Source organism: Uloborus diversus, chromosome 9, assembly GCF_026930045.1.
Source record: "Uloborus diversus isolate 005 chromosome 9, Udiv.v.3.1, whole genome shotgun sequence".
NCBI lineage: Eukaryota > Metazoa > Arthropoda > Arachnida > Araneae > Uloboridae > Uloborus > Uloborus diversus.
In genome coordinates, this window is record NC_072739.1 from 120,325,375 (window position 1) to 120,334,955 (window position 9,581).

At 31.1% G+C, this 9,581-nt stretch overlaps 2 non-coding genes across 2 annotated transcripts; both read right to left on the reverse strand.

The window, feature by feature from the left end:
* Nucleotides 1-1,369: 1,369 nt before the first annotated feature.
* On the reverse strand, nt 1,370-1,580 carry LOC129230777 (small nucleolar RNA SNORA73 family). The gene has a single exon (XR_008581179.1). It is a non-coding gene; the product is annotated as a small nucleolar RNA SNORA73 family (small nucleolar RNA).
* A 7,557-nt stretch (nt 1,581-9,137) lies between these two features.
* Nucleotides 9,138-9,357, reverse strand: LOC129230778 (small nucleolar RNA SNORA73 family). Its single transcript, XR_008581180.1, has one exon. It is a non-coding gene; the product is annotated as a small nucleolar RNA SNORA73 family (small nucleolar RNA).
* Nucleotides 9,358-9,581: the final 224 nt, after the last annotated feature.

Sequence of the window (9,581 nt, forward strand, 5' to 3'; positions counted from 1 at the left end):
ATAACTATTTTATATTGCAGGCTGTTTTGGATTCCTAATAAACGAGTGTCTTGTCTTTGGTGTGAACAATTTTAAATGTTAATACAAGAATAGTTGCATTGAAATCAATAGATTAGTTTCAAAATTATTTCAATTATGATAAACAGACATCCTATTTATTTTAACTATGCATTAAAACGTAAAACAGTATGCATACATATTATGCTATTATACAATACAGTTTTTGCCAGTTCTATGGTGGTTAAATCCAGTTCTGGCCGGTTTTTGCTAGTGGCATGGTTGTACGGCAAAAACTACCCTGGTCTGTGATCATACATTACTTAATTTCAATAGAATTCAGGAGACTTTCGAAATTAATAGTTAAGGCTTTCTTTAAGAGAATAAGCTGATCAGCTTATCTTAAGCAAAATATTTGCTCAATTTAAGGAAGGTAAGCTCGTTAAAACCAGAATTCAACTGCATAGCTAAAAACAATTATAGTAAGAAAAATTAAACTCAATGTGCTTTGCATGGTCTGTCTATCTAGTCACAGCCAAAAAATCGGCTCTTGATAGGTCATGGAATATACATTGCTTCAGCCTTCATCAGCTTTGCAGCTGGAGACATCATTAATGTATGATACAGTGGCAAGGACCATGCTACACAATATCAAGTAGCTCCACAACCACAAGCGTTACCAAAACAGGAATATCCTACTTTAGTAACACTATGATGCATCAATAAGATAACATTAACATTACCTTCTGCACAGGGAACTTACCAAACATATGTATTGCACTGAAAATGAGCTTTGCTACTTTTTATGAACTGTGAAATGATTTTGAACAGCAGATGCTATCAACATAAAATTCAAACATTTTAGAAGTATTTTCAGTATGAGCATTTTGAATCATGTGGATCATAGCCCAGTGCCCAAATTTTATCATTAAAAAAGCTTCGAGAGAAAAAGTACAATACACAGTAATGTTCCACTTAAGGTAGCTTGAATATTTATTGTACAAGCATATATGCAACACAGGACAGGGTTAAATTAAGAAATTGAATCATCAGAAAGCAAACATGCAAGCCTGAGATAAATACAAGAACCTTTTTATGACCAGTTATAATTACTTGAAACCAAGGCATAAAATTAAGATTCTTTTGGAAGAATCAACAGAAAGTTAGTAAAACTATCGAAAATTTAACAAATACCTCAGATAAAAATTGTCATCACAAAGTACAAACATATGGAAGCAGTAGGCTGCCGCTTCATGTTTTGTACTTTTCGACGCAAATTACTTCATCAACGGTTTCTTTATATTACGAAAGGCAACAGGACTGCTAGAAAGCTACCTTATGAGGGTAAAATGATCATATAACAAAAAAGTAACATTGTGCTTTGCATGGTCTGTCTATCCAGTCATAGCCAGAATGGCTCTGGATAGGTTATGGAATATACATTGCTTCAGCCTGCATCAACTTAGAAGTTGGAGACATCATTAATGTACAATGCAGTGGCAAGGACCATGCTACACAAAGTCAAGTAGCTCCACAGCCACAAGTGTTACCTTTCATAGAAAATTCTACTAAGGCAACATTACTTGCATTGATTGAAGTACAATAATCATTAATAAAACCATAAGTCATAAAAAATAGCAGGAATCAATATAAGAGAATCTTCTGGCGATAGTGAGCAAGAGCTGAATCAGAATTACATCAAAATCATGAAACTCATTAGAGGTGTCAGATGATTTTCATCATGATCAGCTAATACTTCATAATAGCATTTATTTTAATAAAAAATACATGTATCAGTGACCAGGATATTACCAATCTATGACAGAGGAAGGAAATGTTTATATCACTGACAGTTTTATACCCTCTACAAAAAGATTAACCATCATCAGCTATGTAGCTGTAATAGCAGCGTTTGAGGGTCTTTTAAGTCTACGAGGGGAAAAAAAATTGAAGGTTTGTATTTAAACCTTGCCCAGAATGTTAAGCGAGACTTTTGTGTCAACTGTATGTAACTGGATTTTTATTGAGAAAGATCCGTGAAAGAAATTATAGCGGGAATCACGCACTGGTGCATCAAAATCTCTTGTGATTATTTTACCAAATTCTCAAAAATCACATTAAAAACTGAAAGTTTGATCGACATTCTAAATAATTAAGGTGCAGTCAGAAACAAACGAATCATCAAGTTTTCAGGCCGCCCGTACCTATCATCATACTGCACAAAATTATTTCAAGCAAAATGAAAGATTGCTATTTAGTAACTCATTACATTTTAAATGACTAAAATTCTTGAAGGCAAACTAATATTGTATTAAGTTGTGCCACTTAAATATACTAAATATTTAATAATCATTTTACAAAAAAAAAAGTATAAAAAAGAAACGAGCTTTCACTGACCTTCAAATAGTTTGATCGAGAATTAAGTATTGCTACAATTACTATTTAGACAGTTTTGGATCCTTCTAATATAAAAATTTTAACAGATTTCATACATTAATAAAACAATATTGAATCAGAACTGATTAAATTAGAATGAAATACTCCATATCACCATTATGCCCAACTTTTTTTCGGCTTTCTGAACTAGAAGGTTACACCTGGTTATAATTTTCATGGGTCAGAACACAGCTATTTTAATTTTTTTTAATACATCAGCAAAATCCCCCCCCCCCCCCCCAAATTTGTAAAAACAGAAAAATACCATTCTTTCTTACTTTCGAAAAAAGCCATGCCAAAATATATTAAATAAAGATCTTTCTAACTAGAGACATAAGCTGATTGGCAACACCAAGAAAAATACAATAAAATACTGAAAAATAAAAGTTATATAATAAAGGGTGCATCTCCCAAATCCCCATTAAAAAAGGAAAATTTTAATAATTAAAATTACGTACAAAAATGCAATGAAAAAACCATAAAATAAGTAAGCAATGGAAGTATAGTCTATATTCCTTTGAAACACTTATCACGGCAACAATGCAATTTTTTCTGCTTATGGGTCATTTCCACAGGATACATGACGAACCATTATTTTCAGTTTCTTTCCACGTCGCATTACAAAGTCTGCCATCGGGTGATACGTTAACAAGTTTAATTATAGAAATATATCATGAAAATGGAACAATTACATTTTAGATTGTTCGTAAGCTTAAGTCGCTATTGTTCCGTAAGCGACGGAAAATATCAAACATTTTAAAATGATTAACAAAAATCCATAAGATAACCAGAATTTTTCATGAGAATTCAAATAGTATAACATAAAGCTGTAGAGTTTGTTAGTTTAAATGCGCCAATCTCGGGAACTACTGGTTCGAATTAAAAAAAAATTTTCTGGTTCGAATCCCGCTGCCAGACGGGAAGAGTTATAGCATCCTGTTTGATTAAAGTTACTGATATATAAACTTTTAAATCAAGGGTTTTCAATTATCATTAATTAAATTTCTTTCTTTGGTTTTCTTCTGTTGGAAAACATCGATGGACAAGGGTGTGTAATTTTATATCTAGCGTGACATACTTAAAATAGTTCTTTAATACATTGTTTTATTAACACGAGCATTGCAATGCACAGCTAAAAATAAAGGAAAGTGTGCATAAATTGTTTATCATTACTAATGATCCTATTATTTTTTATTTTACGTTGTGTGAACATTTAAAATTATGAAATAAATTCTGTGTTATGAATTTTTGTTTAATCATGTTACAATGTTTGATATTTCTCACAGCTACTAACAATCTGAAAAGTAAGTTGTTTATTCTAATGATTTGTTTCTAAAATTGTTCATTGTGCAAGAAAGTGAAAAATTAAGTTCATTTTCCATTTCTTTTAAATTTTGGTTATCTCCCCCCCCCCACTGAAAATAAACATTATTTGGATTACAAGCTTCATTTTATCGATTATACCTCTTTCGGGTTCTAAAAATGATCTTAATTTCCTAGCCGCGTCACCCATTTTTGCACGGTCTTCCTCGAAAATCTTACGTCGAGCGACTTGCATTTAACAAGCCAGGCTTGAACCTAAAAAAACATTGTAAAATTCCTTGACAGATTGCAGAAAATTTACTAAAAAGGAAAATTTTTAAAACCCTGATTCCAAGAAAAGCCAAAATTTTATTTTACTGTACTGTTGAATAATCCTTAAATACAATGTTAGTTAACGCTCCTAAGTGAAGTTAATTATTTTTCTCATTATCTAGATTATATATTAAAATTATACTGTTCTTTTAAGAGTGCTATCCTTTTCTAGAAGTAGAACTACAGGAAGTTCTTTCTTAGTTGCCTTTTACTCCCCTTAAGAGACCTTTTGTTTGCATATGAAAAAATTCATTAATGTCGATGGAAGACTTTTCTACTTCACCTATTACTATGCGTTTAAAAATTGCATATTTTAATTTCTCTTATGATTTGGATATTCGCATTCTGACAATTTTTAAATTTTAATAAAAATTTATTTTAATAATTAAGTTATAAATTACAGATTGGCGACAGGAACTGTGAAAAAAAGTTCCGACTTTTCCCTGATTCCAGAAACCACTTAGCATAAGAATTTTAAGAAACTATTAAAATCACTCTTAAAAACATATGTGTATTTATGATAGAACTAAAAAGTAATTGAAATTATTTTGTACTAAATTTTCAAACTGTATAATAATTGTTGCAAGAATAACAAGTAATAGTGAAAGAATAGAAGTAATGTAGTTATTCTTATATAACTAATTGACATATTTATGCAAAACAGATTAAACCATTTGACATCCATTCATAGGGAGCTTTTCTCTAATCAAGAACATAGGTTTTAATGAATGAATACAGCATTTTAACAATAAAAAAATAAAGATATTTACTTAAGTACACAAGTTAACTCTATTTCAAATGATTTCAGTATGTAACAGAAAAAAATCTTAGATTGCTTTTGTAACAAACAACTTTGAAATGCAAGGAAGAAAAACAGAAAAAAAAAAGCAATTAATTTCAAAATATATAAAAGAAGAATACAACTTGGTTATAAAATAAAAGAATCATTTAAGTCTGAAGAAAAGAAATTCTTTATAATCTGCAGCAACAGCAAATAGTATAACGGCACAAAACTAAGTTTTTTGATTAAAAGTTCAGTTTTAGCAATTAAATTAAAAACGCGAAGAAGTAATAACTTTTAAGCTTTTATAAGTAGTAATTTAAAAACCAAATATTTTTTCTCGAAATCGTGATTACAGTACCCTAATTACTTCGAGACAATGGAATTAAGGCATTAAGGAAGGCTTCCATTTGCCTGTATGGTTGTTTATTTTACGTCGCATGAAAGGAAATTTTAAGCTAGGTAAAATAAACAACCTAACAGACAGAAGCAATCTTAGGAAGTTCATCCTGTGGTTAATAAGATTGAATACTTTGACGTTGCGGAAAAAAGGTGCACAATACTTTGACGTTGAGGAAAAAAGGTGCACAAATATGCACAGTGTATAATCGCACCTCATTAATTTTACTTTTTTTTTTTGAATAGATAATTGGTGGAAAATGCGTAGGGAATTAGAATATTTAATTTTGTAAAGCCAAAAAAAAAAAAAATTCTTCATAAATCAGTTTTCCCTGATTTTTTGTTATTTTTTCGAAATTCCCTGATATTTCCCTGATTAATAAAATTCCCTGATCTCCCTGATCTGTCGCCACCCTGAATTATTAAAATAATTTATAACTTAAAATTATTTTATAGAGTCATTGCAATTGTAATTTGCAGTTTAAAAAATAAATGTTTCTTAATTACATCCACCAGATTTAGAATCTGAGAAATCTTAATGATTACAATGAAAAGCATGAATAGGACTTATGGTCACAGTTACAAACGTTAAAAATGATTTGACTAGCAAGGAAATTCAAATACATTTCCAGTCAGTAATTATACTTTTAACTCTTACACATTCACAAAATTAAGATAGATATATTTATGTCAATCTGTGTGTACTGACCGTTAACATTTAACATGGAATACTGTATAAAGTAAAACATATGCTTATTGTTTTCCTTATACCAGATCATTTGCCTTTTTCTCACTGTATGCACATGAGTATTTATATTATTGCAATGAAAATTACAGCTAAATCTGTACACTTATTTTGTTAATCCCTAAAGTGCATGATTGGAAAATCACATAACATTTATATCACTGACCAGGATATTACACATCCATATTAGATAGTAATGTTTATATCATTGATTATTTAATATACCCTCAAAAGAAAATAACCATTATCAGCTACGTAGCGGACAATAGCAGCGTTTGAGGGTTTAATGAAATTGTCATTGTTCCATTACTATAGGTACTCATTACATCATTTAGGAATAACATAACTACTTTATTACTGAAGTCTGAATTTAAAATAAACTTACACTTACTACCCACAAAACAAGTAGTTCACCTGGCTCTTCATTTAAAAGCTTTTATCATGATATCTCAAAAGCTAATACATTACTCTTTAATCATAAGAGCCAATGCAAATTATTCCACCATTTGTTGTGAAAGGAAAGCTGCCACAGACAGAACACTTTTACTGATGATAATTTTAAGTGCTTCACAGCATTTGCTGTTGGTATTACTTTATGCTCAGACTTCCAACTGGAATTTTAAATCATTAGTTTGTCCTATACAGTCAGTGGGTTCAACCATTTCTGGTTCTGACCAAAGAACAATTTCAGACAAAGTTTCATCATTGCAATAAAAGTTACCCTCAACTTCCACATAAACTATTCAAGCTACACAATATTTTAAGGGCCACAATTATTCACTGGGGTTTACATATAACATAAGTTTCAGCATTTTCCCCTAATGCTTGTTTTTTTTTTTACTCTTCAGCTTGTTTGTTTTTAATCCTTAACGAGCACCAAATGCTGTGCCTATCATTTAATAAGAAATTCGAAGGAATGTTTTCAAGCACTTAAAACTCTCAAACCATTTAAGGTTTTATGTTAGTGTATTAAACATGTTTAAAGACTCCACTCTTTAGAATGCTAATGGAATGAGAAAATTTCTTTTAGGAAAGGAGAAGCTAGAAAAGTCCATAAAAATTTTACGCACATTTTTGCATGTTATGCAAAAATAGGATAGCACATTATGCAATGCAACCCCCCCCCCCCCAAACTAACACCGTAACTACAGAAAGAGAAAGTAAACCAGGGTGGCGACAGGAACTGGAAAAAAAGTTCCGACTTCCCCCTAATTAAGTTCAAATTTCCCTGATTAACGTTATCAATGATAATGATTTCCTTTCTTTGCCCTACTGAAAAGCATTTCATATTACATAAAATGCAGTGTTTAGAACAGTTTTAACTAATTTTAAACAAATATTTTACTTCTAGGAACTAGTTAGCACAAAAACTCTTAAATTATCAAAATCACTCTACCAAATAAACGAGTGTACAATGAAGATAACGTACAATTGACAAAAATGCAAAAAAAAAAATGCAGTTACTGTCTTTTAATTGCACACAGCAGAATAGACATTTATGTAAAGGAAATTGAAATCTGTCAACAACCAGTCATATTGAGCTATTCTCTAATCAAAAACTTAGGTTAATGAATGAATACAGCATTTTAACTATTAAAAAATAAAAATATTAACTTATGTACAGAACTAGATTTCAAATGATTTCATTAGTTGTCGAAAACACCCTTAGATTACTTTAAGTAACAAACATTGAAATTCAAAATATTTATGTTTTTAAAATAAAAGACTTCAAAATTCAATTTTAGCAAGTAAATTAAAAACAGCAAGTGATAACTTAAGATTTTTTTAGCATCAATTTAAAAAGCAAAGACTTTCTTGAGATCGTGATAACAGTATGCTAATTACTTCAAGACAATGAGTAAAGGCAAAGGGAGGAAAGTCATTAATGAGGGCTTCCTCATTGCCAGTAGGGTTGTCGATTCTACATTGCTTGGAAGTAGAATTCAAGCAAGGTAAACTAAACAACTTTACAGACATAGAAGCAAAGTTAAGAAGCTCATCCTAAGATTAAATACTTGGACCTTGAGGAAAAAAGATGCACAAATATGCGGCACTGCATGATTGCACCTGATTATTTTACTTTTTTAAAACAAATTGCAAAAAAAAAAATCATAGGGAATCAAAGTACTTCATTTAGAAGCGGATCTTTTTTTGTCATTTTATCCATTTTCCCCGATTTTTTGTTATTTTCCTAAAATTCCCCAACATTTTCCTGAGTGATAAATTTCCGACTTTTCTCTGATCTGTCACCACCCTGTAAACTAGTGTGCTTTGCATGGTCTGTCTATCAAGTCACAGCCAAAAAATCAGCTCTGGATAGGTCATGGAATATACATTGCTTCAGCCTTCATCAGCTTTGCAGCCGGAGACATCATTAATGTACGATACAGTGGCAAGGACCATGCTACACAATATCAAGTAGCTCCACAGCCACAAGCATAACCCAAGCAGGAAAGTCTACTTTAGTAACACTATGATGTATCGATAAGATAACAGATTTTCTTCTGCATAGGAAATACTTATCTGACATTACATTTGTATTTATTAAAAATGGGCTTTATTACTTTTTTTATTAAAGAATACACAACTTTTGAGTGATTTAAAACAGCAGTTCCAATCAACAATATAAAAATTTATACACAAATGAGGCATTTTCAGTATGAGCATTCCAAATCATGTAGATCATAGCCCAGTGCCCAAATTTCATCATTAAAAAAGCTTCGAGAGAAAAGTGCAATATATAACAATCTACAAGCTTAAGTGTAACACTGTAGGTAGCTCGAATATTAAATAATCAGAAGTACATTCCCAGAAAAAGTAGAAAAAACATGCAAGACTTAGAAGCTAAATACATGAAAACTTTAGAACAAAATCAATTAGAACTCAAGCATCTCTTTGAAATACAACAGCATAAAATCAAGAATTTAAGGAATGATTAAAGTTCGAAAGTTTGTAAAACTATAAGAATTTTTTAAATACCTCAGATAAAAATTGTCATCACAAAATACAAACATATGGAAGCAGTAGGCTGCCGCTTCATGTTTTGTACTTTTCGACGCAAATTACTTCATCATGGGATTCTTTGTTCAGAAAGGCAAGAGGAAAGCTACCTTACTAGTGTAATATGATCATAACAAAAAGGAACATTGTACTTTGCATGGTCTGTCTATCCAGTCATAGCCAGAATGGCTCTGGATAGGTTATGGAATATACATTGCTTCAGCCTGCATCAACTTAGCAGTTGGAGACATCATTAATGTACAATGCAGTGGCAAGGACCATGCTACACAAAGTCAAGTAGCTCCACAGCCACAAGTGATACCTTTCATAGAAAATTCTACTAAGGCAACACTACTTGCATTGATTGAAGTACAATAATCATTAATAAAACCATAACTCATAAAACATAGCAGGAATCAATTGAAGTGAATCTTCTGGTGATTGCGAGCAAGAGAGCTGAATCAGAATTACATCAAAATCATGGAACTCATTAGAGGTGTCAGATGATTTTCATCATGATCAGCTAATACTTCATAATAGCATTTATTTTAATAAAAAATACATGTATCAGTGACCAGGATATTACCA